Source organism: Eptatretus burgeri, chromosome 9 (assembly GCF_056783735.1).
Source record: "Eptatretus burgeri isolate ZD-2024b chromosome 9, Ebu_testis_v1, whole genome shotgun sequence".
Classification (NCBI taxonomy): Eukaryota; Metazoa; Chordata; class Myxini; order Myxiniformes; family Myxinidae; genus Eptatretus; species Eptatretus burgeri.
The window spans coordinates 33,926,095-33,938,751 of NC_140969.1; the positions used below are offsets into that span (position 1 = coordinate 33,926,095).

The 12,657-nt window shown below is 42.3% G+C and overlaps 1 protein-coding gene across 7 annotated transcripts in view; it reads right to left on the reverse strand.

Annotated features, from left to right (window-relative positions):
- IMMP2L (inner mitochondrial membrane peptidase subunit 2) overlaps positions 1 to 12,657 on the reverse strand; it is a 399,170-nt gene that overhangs the window by 18,090 nt on the left and 368,423 nt on the right. For 5 of the 7 annotated variants that reach the window (XM_085894668.1, XM_085894671.1, XM_085894672.1 and 2 more), the window contains one exon: positions 5,652 to 6,609. The exons of the other annotated variants lie outside the window; for them this stretch is intronic. The gene's annotated coding sequence lies outside the window, so the exon portion shown is untranslated. Of the gene's footprint in view, positions 1 to 5,651; positions 6,610 to 12,657 lie in introns of those variants that run through there. 7 annotated transcript variants of the gene reach the window in all.

Genomic DNA, 12,657 nt, shown 5'->3' on the forward strand with positions numbered 1-12,657 from the left:
TTCTTGCATTCGCTTCTGACTTCACCTTTAACTTGTTCACAACTGTATACGCAATTTCCGGTTCCTTCGGCCTGGATTCAGGATCAGCGATCAAATAATGTAAATTACGATTAAAAATTATTTTTTGATGATGATGATGGGGGAGATATCTTTATTAAAATCAGTGGAGGAAATATACACCATGTCTGATATTTGGGTCTTTCATGTCTCCGACGATGCCTTTATCTCCCAGCATTGCATCATTCCCCATGCCAAAAACCAGTACACACCCCTGACGAACTCCAGTAACAACTGGAAATAAGTCAGAGATGGTACCACCACATCTCACAGCACTCTCAGTACCAGAGTAGAGTTCAGACATCAGGTCGATTAGTTTTGGTGGCACCTCACGAAGACCAAGAATCCTCCAGAAGGCATCCTGATTCACTGAATCGAACGCTTTACAGAGATCAACATAGGCTGCAAGCAGCCCCTGCCGAAACTCTCGCCTGCGTTCGGTGAGGACCCAGATAGCAAGGATATGGTCAATCGTTGACCTCTTTGGTGTAAAGCCTGGATGCTGGTGCTCAAGCAGATGGTGGCGAACCCCATCAATAATTATCCGAGCAAAAACCTTGCCCGGCACTGAGAGCAGCGTCACCCCTCGGTAGTTGCCGTCTTGGCGATCACCCTTCCCTTTCCAGAGAGGGACACAAGGCCCCTCTTCCAGTCAGTTGGGATGATGCCTGTGTTCCAGGCAGAGCATAGAACTGCATGCAACGACACGAGTGCAGCATTTCCACCAGGCTTGAGAAGTTCAGCATGGATGCCACAGATCCCTTGAGTTTTACCCCATTTCAACCAGTTCACCGCAGCCTGTGTTTCCACAAGCGAAGGTGGACCACAGTTGATTGGAGGGTCAGCAACAGGGATTGTAACACCCCTAACGTCCAACTCGACAGCTGGTGGATCAGCCTGGTACAACCGCTCAAAGTAACCGGCCCAGCGGGTCTTGACTTCAGACTCCTCTGTCAAGAGCCTTCCACCCTCTGCTGTAACTGTAGTACACCGAGGGATGGGCTTGGATGAACGCAATGCGCGAATTCCCCTGCAAGCATGACGAGAATCACTTGACCACAGGTGATGCTCTACTGTTGCGGACCGGGTATCGGCGACAAGCATGACCGCTAGATGGAGCTGGAGAGTCGCCTCCACCGAACACCCGGAATCTAGATCGTACCTTTCGGAAAACTCCGAAAGTACGGGTCCCTTACCGGACTGTGAATCGTCAATAATTACACCACGTGGTACAGGGTTATTTGCCAATCTTCAAAATACCTAGAAATATACCACGTGGCGAGTTACTGAGTATTCACACCCTCGACGGCCCTCGTACGAGTCAAGCCGTTAGCCTGCCCGAACCGAGTGCAACCCGAGCGGACGGTTGCCAAAGTTCCGTCGGTCCAATCGTACATTTACAATGGCAACAGCCTTTATAATCCACCAACACGCGTCACGCTAAGCCAATGGAGGAAACACAGCAACAAACTGATACATTTAACAAATGTATTTATTTATAATGGGGAAAAGGGGGAAGCACGCAAGAAGCAGAGTTATCACGACTCATGATATGCAAGTATGTACAGCAAAGAGCACTTATACAATTCCAACTTACAGACGGGCCCACACACAGACGCACACCCAAAAGAAACGGACCCAAAGTGGTCTTTATTATCCCTTCGGCTCGGAGGGAAGACGAGCTGTGGGACGAGAAAATAGCAGGCTACCTGGCCGCACCGCGTGGCTCGACATCCACACCTTCCCGGAGCACCAGTCGGCCAAGAAGGAACCAGGGCAGCTCGACGCGAACCACGCCAGCCACAAGATGGGCCAAGAACCAGAACACACCAGCGACGAGGTGCCTTTCGCCCAGCCTCAAGAGATGCATCTTCTCCTCCGAACTCCAGCAGATCCTCACGCTCGACCAGATTCTGACGCTCTGGCAGATTCCCTCGCTCTTTCGCTCTCTCTCATTTCTCTCACTCGACGTTCCTTTTATCGCTCTCGGGCACGGTTCGCTCCTCGTGACCCGCTCTCGGGAGCGGTTCCCTCAGGCGTAGATCGCTCTCGGGTGCGGTTCAAGCGAACCAATTCATGACCATATTTGGGAATGGAATTTAGTCCGCCCATCATTGGGTGGGACACGACGCACTCCCTTACTTAGCGCGCAGCCAAGTGAATCGGTTCATGGCCATATTTGGGAATGGAATTGCATCCCCGAACGAATTCCGAACACGCCCGCATTCCAGCGAGCGTGGAGCATGCCGGGAGCAGAGGGTTATCGTTGTAGTTGGAGATGTAGGAGCCATAGTTGTTGTTGTAGTTGGAGATGTAGGAGCCGTAGTTGTTGTGAGTGATGTAAAAACCCTAACTATCAAAGTAACTGCGCAGCGCATGAATATTTAATTACCCATAAGACACAGGTAGAGAGCCCAAACTAAAAAACACATACTTACCGATATAACTGTTCTATAGGACCTGTATATTGAGTGCAGCAAGCTTCCAGATTCGCAACACCACACCTTCACAGATTCCTTGCACATAGGCCTCCTTGTCCACCCTTAGCGCACGTACAGTTTTACGCCTCAGCTCCCTGAACAGCTCAGCTCTGCCATTCAGCCTGGCCCTGCGACTCTGGTCAATGGTATCCTGTGTCCCTTGAGAGACAAAATTCTTTTTTGCCCTCCGGTGAGTTCCAAGACATCTACCGGCAACATCAAGGATGGTGACAAGGATGAGCACCCAGACTCCTCAAATCTCCACTCAGCTTGTTTGCAAACTCCTTCGCTATCCTCTCATCCTTGAGCTTGCCAACATCCAGCCGAGGCTGGGATGGTACCATTCTCCTGGATTTAGGGTGCAACTTCAGAGTTGTTACAATGAGCCGGTAGTCAGTATTGAGGAACTGAGCACTCCGGTAGACCCTGCAGTTCTGGATCATCCTCCAACAGCCAACAACGAGGACATGGTCAATCTCCTTTGCCACACCACCAGGTTTGGAATACCAAGTCCAGCGTTGTGCTTGTGGGACCAACACACGTCTCATAACCATCCCTTTCAGTTCCTGTCGATGCATTGAAATCCCCCAAGACGAGAAGTGTATCTCGTCTGGGGCATTATCAACCACAGACGTGAGCGTGGCATAGAATGCATCCTTCACGGTGAGATCACTCGCCTCAGTCGGAGCATCAACAGAGACCAGGAAAATGACACCTAAGGAGTGACGAATCCTTAGTCTCATAATACGCTCGTTGACCGGTGTTACCACAATTATCATTAGAGTCAGCTTATTGGACACAGCCACAGCAACTCCTTGGGAATGGTAACCATCAAAGTGACCAGACTAATAGTAGGTGTAACCACCCACCATGATCTCGCCGCAATCCAGTCTCCGAACCTCAGAGAGTGCTGCAATACCAATGTCCAAACGCTTGAGCTCAGATGATAACAGAGACAGGTGATCATCCTCTCTTAGGGATAGGACATTCCAGGCACCCATCCGAAGGGACCGCCTCAAGTTAACCCAAGGAGACCGCCGTCTGGTGGACAACACCTCAGCACCACTCCGACACACTCTCCCACAATCTGACCCGGGAATGTTACCCCGTGGTTTCCCTCCTATCATCAAAGATTGGGGGTCCCGAAGGCTTTGCCCCAATCCCAGCATCCGGTGAGTTGCCCTGCGAAGGGAAGCTACACAGGAGGTACTTCCACGGAGTGGGTTTTCAGATTTCTTTGCGTTTTTGTGTTTTGCAGCATGAAGGATTTTATGGTGGCCAGAGTGCAAATCCTGCCACCAACCCCCTAATAAGAAGTAACCCAACTGCAGGAGGACGTCCGCAGACACAGTTGAGCATTAGATATGGATGGCTGTTGGCTCACAAGGAGCTCCTCCACCCTTTGACAGGTTTTCTTTTTAATCCTGCTGGGTGTCCATATCCAAACACCCTCCTCACCAAAAAACCTGGTGAAGGAGATGGTTTAATCGCCGACAACCCGACCATGGAACAGGTTAGTACAGGTTTACATGATACCTGGAGCAAGTCATAGATCTGATCTGGCCTGACCTGACACCAAACAAGCAAAGAAGAAAAAGACATCGTGCAGAGCACCACACTTAAAAAAAATCTACCCCTCTCTCCAAATGTTACCATGGATACATCAAATTTCCCATTTCATTAAGATTAAAATTGACAATCCTAATCAAAGCTCAGGTCATTCGGATGAAAATTGATGATTTTTCAGCTAAAATAGATTTTCGAAATTTGACCTTGAGTTGACCTTTGATCTTTTGACCTCAAATAGTTGGTTTCCCAATTCAGTGATGCAATATGCAAATCGTATTCAACTTTCAAGCCAATCCGAAAAAAAACATTACGATTAAAAAAGAAAAGAAAAAGATGATAAAAAAAGACCTCATGATGAACTTTGGCCTGAAAATCAATAGGCTTCTCAGTTGAGACTACCTCTACAACTTGTTAAAGTTTCATGACGATCGGTTTAGAATTGTGACCAGTAGGTGATTGACAAACAGAAAGACAGAATAACAAAATCGACTGACCAACATACTTGAAAAATCTTTGATTTTGCAAGTAACAAAGACAGACAGACAAACAAACAGACAGACAGACAGACAAACAAACAGACAGACAGACAGACAGACAGGGGTGGAAACATAACCTCCATCCACTTTTGGTGGGCAGAGGCAAAAATAACATCGATACCAATAATAACAAATTTGACTTCACTGTTGCAGTATTTATGGGGAGCGCATGGGATGTTGTTTTTCAGGTCCATTGATTGGTGTTCAGGTCTATTGTTTGATTCGTGTGCAGGTCCATTGTTTGATTGGTGTGCAGGTCCATTGTTTGATTGGTGTGCAGGTCCATTGTTTGATTGCTGTTCAGGTCCATTGCCTGATTGTTGTCCAGGTCTATTGTCTGATTATTGTTGAGGTTCATTGTTTGATTGGAGTTCAGATTAATTGTTTCATTTGTGTCAGGTGCATTGATTGATTGGTGTGCTCAGCCCCATTGTCTGATTATTAATTATTGTTGAGGTTCATTGTTTGATTGGTGTTCAGGTTTATTGTTTGATTGGTGTTCAGGTCCACTGTCTGCTTATTGTTGATGTCCATCGTTTGATTATTGTTGATGTCCATCGTTTGATTATTGTTGATGTCCATCGTTTGATTATTGTTGATGTCCATCGTTTGATTGGTGTGCAGCTCATCAGTCCATTGTTGTTGTTTAGTTTACAATGTTCAGCTTTATGTTCAGTTAATTGTTCAGTTCATAATGAGGACCAAAATGCCTGCCATGAAACCAAGAAAAACTGCTGGTTCCAATTCAAGGAATGAGATGTGTCGGTAGAGCAGAAGTGAACGATGCGTCTGCACCCCACATTTCATCAGATTGGCGAAGTGAGCGCAGAACCTTAATGGTGTTGCACTTTACCCACCTCACCCATTAAAGACAACAAATTCTTCATTTATGAATTGCTCTGCCATGAGCATCGATAATTACAGTTATTTTGTTTTATTCATTTTATATATTCTATTCAGCTGATAATGTGTCATTTAGGCTGAGGTTCATCCTCAACAGATTCACATCTTCACAACGCATTTCTGTTTATTCACAAACACGCTGCGGGTTAAGACATCTTCCTGTAATTGACTTTTAAAGCTCTTCTCAAAGTGAGATTTATCAATTTTATATTTTTCAACTTGATTCCACAGCAAACTATTGGGTTCTGACATCAATGAGATCACTTAAAAATAAATAAAGCCCAAAATTAATTTCATATTTTATCCACAAGCTTCCAAGATGTACACGAAATATCTACTAAATGACAAATGGAATTTTCTGTTGAAAACCAAGATGGTAGTCATGGAATATATCGATTGCCCTTTGCCTCCACATATCACAGGCACAAGAGAAAAACAAAGAAAATCTCATAATAGTTTCTCGGTGAAAATGAACTCCACATGCCCAAATGCTCGTGTCTATGCAAATTATGCCAATGATGTGTTGGAAACTCGTCCACAGTGAAAAATTGACCTTTAGAATACTGATGCTTTTTTATACCCTCTTACACCCCTCCCCCCCAAACAATCCATTCGTCATTTCTATCACTTTGTGCCATTCCGGGCCACCCTCGCCTGCAAATTGGCAATGAAACGGTCGAATTTGGCAACAGCCCCTGGCTTGAAGCAGATGCTGTCAGCAGATATGCCCACACAGCATTGCAGAGCTTGAGGCCTGCACCGCACATTTCACTTTGAAAACCCAGTCAATCAGTATTCTCATCATGACAGAAATTGGCACGTCTGTGGCAACTTAATGACCCAAACGAAGCACTTGGAAATGATCTTCAGGCAAATGGTGGGGAAAAAAAGAAAAACACCTGCCCATCATGAAGATCCATCGTAGGATTCATGAGCAGCATTTAATCATTGATTGACAGGGGTGGCAAGCAAGCTGCAGTGAGTGTAGTGAGGCCAGGCTTGGATTCCGGTGAGATTCTTCGTAGCCGTTATACTTCGTATAAAGGTGATCTCGTCTTCAACATCTGAGGAAATCTTAATTATCTGTCCACTCATTACTGAAATAATGAATCTTCCCATTTTGAAATTTTCATGCAGAGTAAACATTATTGTCATGGACTCATCACACAAACTGCATCAATTGGGGACAGATCAACTGGTGGATTTCCGCCTGTGTAAACCAGTACAGTCGAGGATAAATGGGGCTCCTGAAGCAGCCATTCAAATGAATGGGGAAAAGGGGAAAAACTCTCTGACTCAAGGCCCAAAAGCCCAAAATAGGAGACTGATTTTCTCCCCCTCCCATACAAGCAAATGTAAAATTGAGACTGACTCAAGCCCAAAAAGCTCAAAAGAGGAGACTGATTTTTCTCTCCACTTCCACACAAGCAAATGTAAAATTGAGACTGACTCAAGCCCCAAAAGCCCAAAATAGGAGACTCATTTCCTCCCCCTCCCATACAAGCAAATGTTAAATTGAGACTGACTGATTAAATCACTTATTTCCTTTTACATTTTTATTCCACTCAAAGAGCGAACCAATGAATATTTGTCCATGTTCTACTTTAGGGAATAACTTAATTTTCCTATTACATTCATCACCATCGAGTATATTCACAAAGATTACTTTGGAACTTGGTTCTTGGTTTAAGTGTCTTTGTTGAGCAGAAATGAAATGATAAACTTCTCTCAATGCTCTTGTTTGGCCACCTCCTGAGCCACATATCATTTTTAGATTGCAGTAAATTGTTTTTCCATTGTTCAATTGATAACCATCAAAGTTTTCAGTCCATTCAAGGATATATTTTTTTCTTTACATCCTCCAACTTATTTGGAATTTAAATTTATCCGCGTATTTGTTTTATCTACTTTTACCCCGGTTATTTCTTCAATAAGACTTATTTGATATTTCTCACATTCTTTATGTTTTCCATTTAAATACCAAGGCTGATTACATCTCCACTCTTTCGTTTGGTTATTGCCTGGTTCTATCATGTATAAATCAGTAAAAAGATGATGGTGGCCTGTTAAAATTCCCAACCCAATATCTTCACACATGTACTTATAACCAAAAGTGATACTATTGATTCCATTCTCTAAAATATTGGTTCACGAAAAAATATTTTCTCGAAAAATATATTGGTTCACGAAAAAATCTTTTCAGGGAAAATATAAGTGACCACTATATTCGTTATTGTTGTGTGTCTGTCTGTCTGTCTGTATGTCTGTCTGTCCCGAGCATAGCTCCGTGGGTTTTGATCCGATCCTGATGAAATTTTGGTGGGAGGTTAATATCATGATCCAGTTGTGTTTTCCTGAAAATGGGAGTCGTCCGCCCATTATGGGCGTAGCCACGCCCAAAAAACGTGTTTTTAGGGGGTAGCCTATTTCAATTTGCATCTTCTGCTCGGGGTTTTGTCGAATCTGACAGGGGTTTCAGTATTTGGTTAGCCCAATGGCACCTGCATAGCCCCACGGAGCTCGATTTTTCATTTTCATCCCAAGGTCAAGGTCACAAGGTCACGAACTTAGAAAATTGCAAATTTTGACATAAAATCATATGATCGCCCAAACTTTGAGAGTGAGGATGACAATATTTTTTATGCATAATCTTGAGGTCATTCCCCACCTAAAGTCTTGAAACCATTTTGCTCTATCTCGAACACCTTGCCCGTGGTGCCCCCTTCAAGTTTGTTTTTACACTAATTTCATCAAAGCATGGATTATTCGATGAGTGCGAAATTCCACATAGCCTATATGACGTTATATTGTTCCTGGAATGTTCCAGAGGAAGTTTTGCACCAAAGGTCATAATCCTTGACCTTTGACCTTTAAAGTTCACAAAGGTCAAATTTTCAAAGTTGTGGGAATCGAACCGGGTTTTCGACCTTCTTCGACGAACTAACTCCAATAAGCTATAGCATGTATCCTGTTTCCTTATTTTAATGTCCACACCACAACATTGTTTTGTGACCTTTAAAGGTTATGCAAAGGTCAAATTTTGAAAGTTGTTGAACGAAACCGGGTTTTCAACATTTTGCAGCAAATAACCTGTCACTCGTACCACATCATGTTGATCATTTTTATAACTTGGTCAAACAATATCACATTGTCTCATCCTTGACTTCTGAAACAATCTGCATCGTCAAATACCGCTCGTAAACCATCGTCGTCTTCAACCTTGTTCATCTTTAAACTTACCAATAACCTTTTTATTATTTGATGAAAACCTCACATCACCTGACTTATAATTACTTGTATCATACATATCAATATTATCAATCATATCCTCATATACATCATTTGTCTTAATTTCTAATATTAAACTATCTGGATCCATATGTAACAATGACACATTATCCGTATACTTTGATTTTAAATTATTATCGTAAAAGTCATACATAAACGATTTTGACAAGTCAAGAATTGATGTTCCCATATAAATAGGTTTATCCATTTCAATACTCTCTTTCTTCAAATGAATAGCACAAAAGTTCTCTGAAAACACCTCCACTCGTTCAAAACTTGGTCTATGAATTAACTTTGAAGCCTGTTTCCAAGATGTAGCATCTCTTACGTTTTGTCGATTCCAAACATTTTCCAAAGTCTTTCCAAATGCAGCATTATTCATTAATTTATAAAAGTCCTTCGAAAAATCTGTTTTTGCTTCTGTTCTCCTTTTGGTTCAAGAAAAATTATTTTCACGAAAAAAATAAGTGAGCACGATATTCGTTATTGTTGTGTCTCTGTCTGTCTGTCTGTCTGTCTGTCTGTCTGTCTGTCTGTCTGTCTGTCTGTCTGTCTGTCTGTCTGTCTGTCTGTCTGTCCCGAGCATAGCTCCGTGGGTTTTAAACCGATCCTGATAAAATTTTGGTGGGAGGTTTACATCATGATCTAGTGTTTTCCTGAGAATAGGCGTGGTGCGCCAATTATGGGCGGAGCCACGCCGAAAAAAACATGTTTTTAGGGGTAGTCGATTTTAATTTGCATCTTCTCCTTGGGGATTTGTCGAATCTGACAGGGGTTTCGGTATTTGGTTAGCCCATTGGCACCTGCATAGCCCCACGGAGCTCGATTTTTCATTTTCATCCCAAGGTCAAGGTCACAAGGTCACGAACTTAGAAAATTGCGAATTTTGACACAAAAAATTATCTTCCCTGAGGGGTTTGTCGAATCTGGCTGGGGTTTCAGTATTTGGTTAGCCCAATGGCACCTGCATAGCCCCAGAGAGCTCGATTTTTCATTTTCATCCCAAGGTCAAGGTCACAAGGTCACGAACTTAGAAAATTGCGAATTTTGTTTTTAGGGGGTAGCCGATTTCAATTTGCACCTTCTCCTCGGGGGTTTGTCGAATCTGGCAGGGGTTTCGGTATTTCGTGAGCCCAGTGGCTCCTGCATAGCCCCACGGAACTCAATTTTTCATTTTCGTCCCAAGGTCAAGGTCACAAGGTCACGAACTTAGAAAATTGCGAATTTTGACATCAAAATCCATCTTCTCCGAAGGGTTTGTCGAATCTGGCAGGGGTTTCGGTGTTTGGTTAGCCCAATGGCACCTGCATAGCCCCACGGAGCTAGATTTTTTTATTTTCTTCCCAAGGTCAAGGTCACAAGGTCACAAACTTAGAAAATTGCGAATTTTGACATAAAAATCATATGACTGCCCAAACTTTGAGAGCGAGGATGACAATATTTTTTAGGCATAATCTTGAGGTCATTCCCCACCTAAAGTCTTGAAACCATTTTGCTCTATCTCGAACACCTTGCCCGTGGCGCCCCCTTCAACTTTGTTTTTACGCTGATTTCATCAAAGTATGGATTGTCCGAGGAGTGCAAAATGCCATATAGCCTATATGACATTACATTGTTCCTGGAATGTTCCAGAGGAAGTTTTGCACCAAAGGTCATAATCCTTGACCTTTGACCTTTAAAGTTCACAAAGGTCAAATTTTCAAAGTTGTGGGAATCAAACCGGCTTTTCGACCTTCTTCGACGAACTAACTCCAATAAGGCATAGCACGTATACTGTTTCCTTATTTTAATGTTCACAACATTGTTTTGTGATCTTGAAAGGTTATGCAAAGGTCAAATTTTGAAAGTTGTTGAACGAAACCGGGTTTTCGACATTTTGAAGCTCATAACCTGTCACTTGTACCACATCATGTTGATCATTTTTATAACTTGGTCAAAAATTATCACATTGTCTCATCCTTGACTTCTGAAACAATCTACATCGTCTCATCCTTGACTTCTGAAACAATCTACATCGTCAAATACCGCTCGTGAACCATTGTCGTCTTCAGACTTGTTTGTATTAAAATCAATATACTTCTTTAACCAATAACTTTGTTTAAATTTCAAAATCCGATGAATTTTCCTCACTCTCATCCCAGCAGATAAATATTGTCTCAAGTTCCTTTGATGCAAAACATTACTTTCTTTATCATTTGATGTAGTAAGTTGTTTTTGTGGAGATTTACCTTTTATATTAAATGACTGTTGGTAATCACTTAACCATTCTTTTCTTGGACTTTCTTTATCAGGGGCATAAGGTAGGTCTTTATGTTTGTGATGAAGTTCTTCTGGATATTTTAAATCAACCTCAAAATAATATCCAACTTCAGCTTCATCCAATTCTTTTTGAGAGGAGACAACAATGTCTTGAAAAACTTTTTCATAATGTTTTTCTTTAACCCATTTAAGTTGTCCATAAAGCAAAGATTGAGACATAGCACAACCATACAAATTGTTGGCATCCTAATACATCAGGTAAAAGGAGTCCTCATTCTTATTATAATCAGGAAGATATTGTTATTTGCTTTAGCATATCTCTTGGAACATACTTGAGATATCCTCCTCTTTTAGCCTTCTCTTTCATTAAAAGCATATCTATATCACTGATTCATTCCAAATTTTGTTTTGTCATTTTTAAAAAGCAGGATGCGGGTCACCAAACATGTTCAGAAAATTTATCAATAGGATTATATGTGCATTAAATAGTTCGATGCAAACTATTGTGGTTGCCTAACTATTGGGAAAATTAATGAAATTTAACTCCGAAGTTGTTATTTCTCGAGGCTGTTGAAAAAAAACAGCCGCGTGCCACATATAGATGGTGACGTCACGTTCTCCAAAACAAAGCGGACGCTCACTCGCTCATTGAAGAAGTGTCCAGTTGAGTGGGCCGTTCTTTCACTTTTTTGAGCTTGCAACTGTCTATATTATCCTTTTTGATTTTGAATTATTGTAGAACAAAGTTATTTGGATATTTGTACATCATGCCTCGTACATTCGCTGAATGCCTGGTGTTGGCTTAATGGTGAGGGTGGCGGGATTTGGATCCAAGGGTCCTGAGTTCAAATCCCACTCAGCTGTTGAATTAATACCAGGTGGGGTTAACTCGGCCTGTCATCCTTCCGAGGTCGGCAAAATGAGTGCCAGCATGCAGGTATACTGTGTCGGAGTGGCGACCCGTCCAGGATTGTGCCCAATCGCCAAAGAGACTGTTTAGGCAGCACCAACGCTCTGCACAGAGTATGGCCCCAATCTCCTCCTCCTCGTATGTGTGTCGTCATGTTTTGCGAAAATGGCTGGAAAACGGGTAATCGCTCCCATCGATTCCCGAAGGAATCAAACATTTGCCGGCAGTGGATAAGATTTGTACAAACAAAACGGGCGAATTTTCCCCCAAAGAAAATGGGTAAAGAGGACACTTTGGATAGACTTGTCATTTGTGGTGACCATTTCACAGCCGAGGATTACGAAGGAATAAACACATCTGATCACCACTCTGTGAATATGAGTTGTTGGTTGACAAGTTCTCGAGATACTGCTCTGTCACAGAATCAATTGTTGAGTTTAAGTGATTAAAACCTTGAAATGTATTCTTAAAGAGTACGTGGAAAAACAAATAAATATACTTTCTGAAAAACACAAGCATGAAAAAATCTCAACAAATCAACTTATTGTTGATTAAATTACTTTTTTAACAGCATCAGCAAATTGGGCTATTTCATTTCAATTGAAAAAATTGATCAATTTTCCACTTTTTTTTCTAAATTTGGTAGAATATTTCC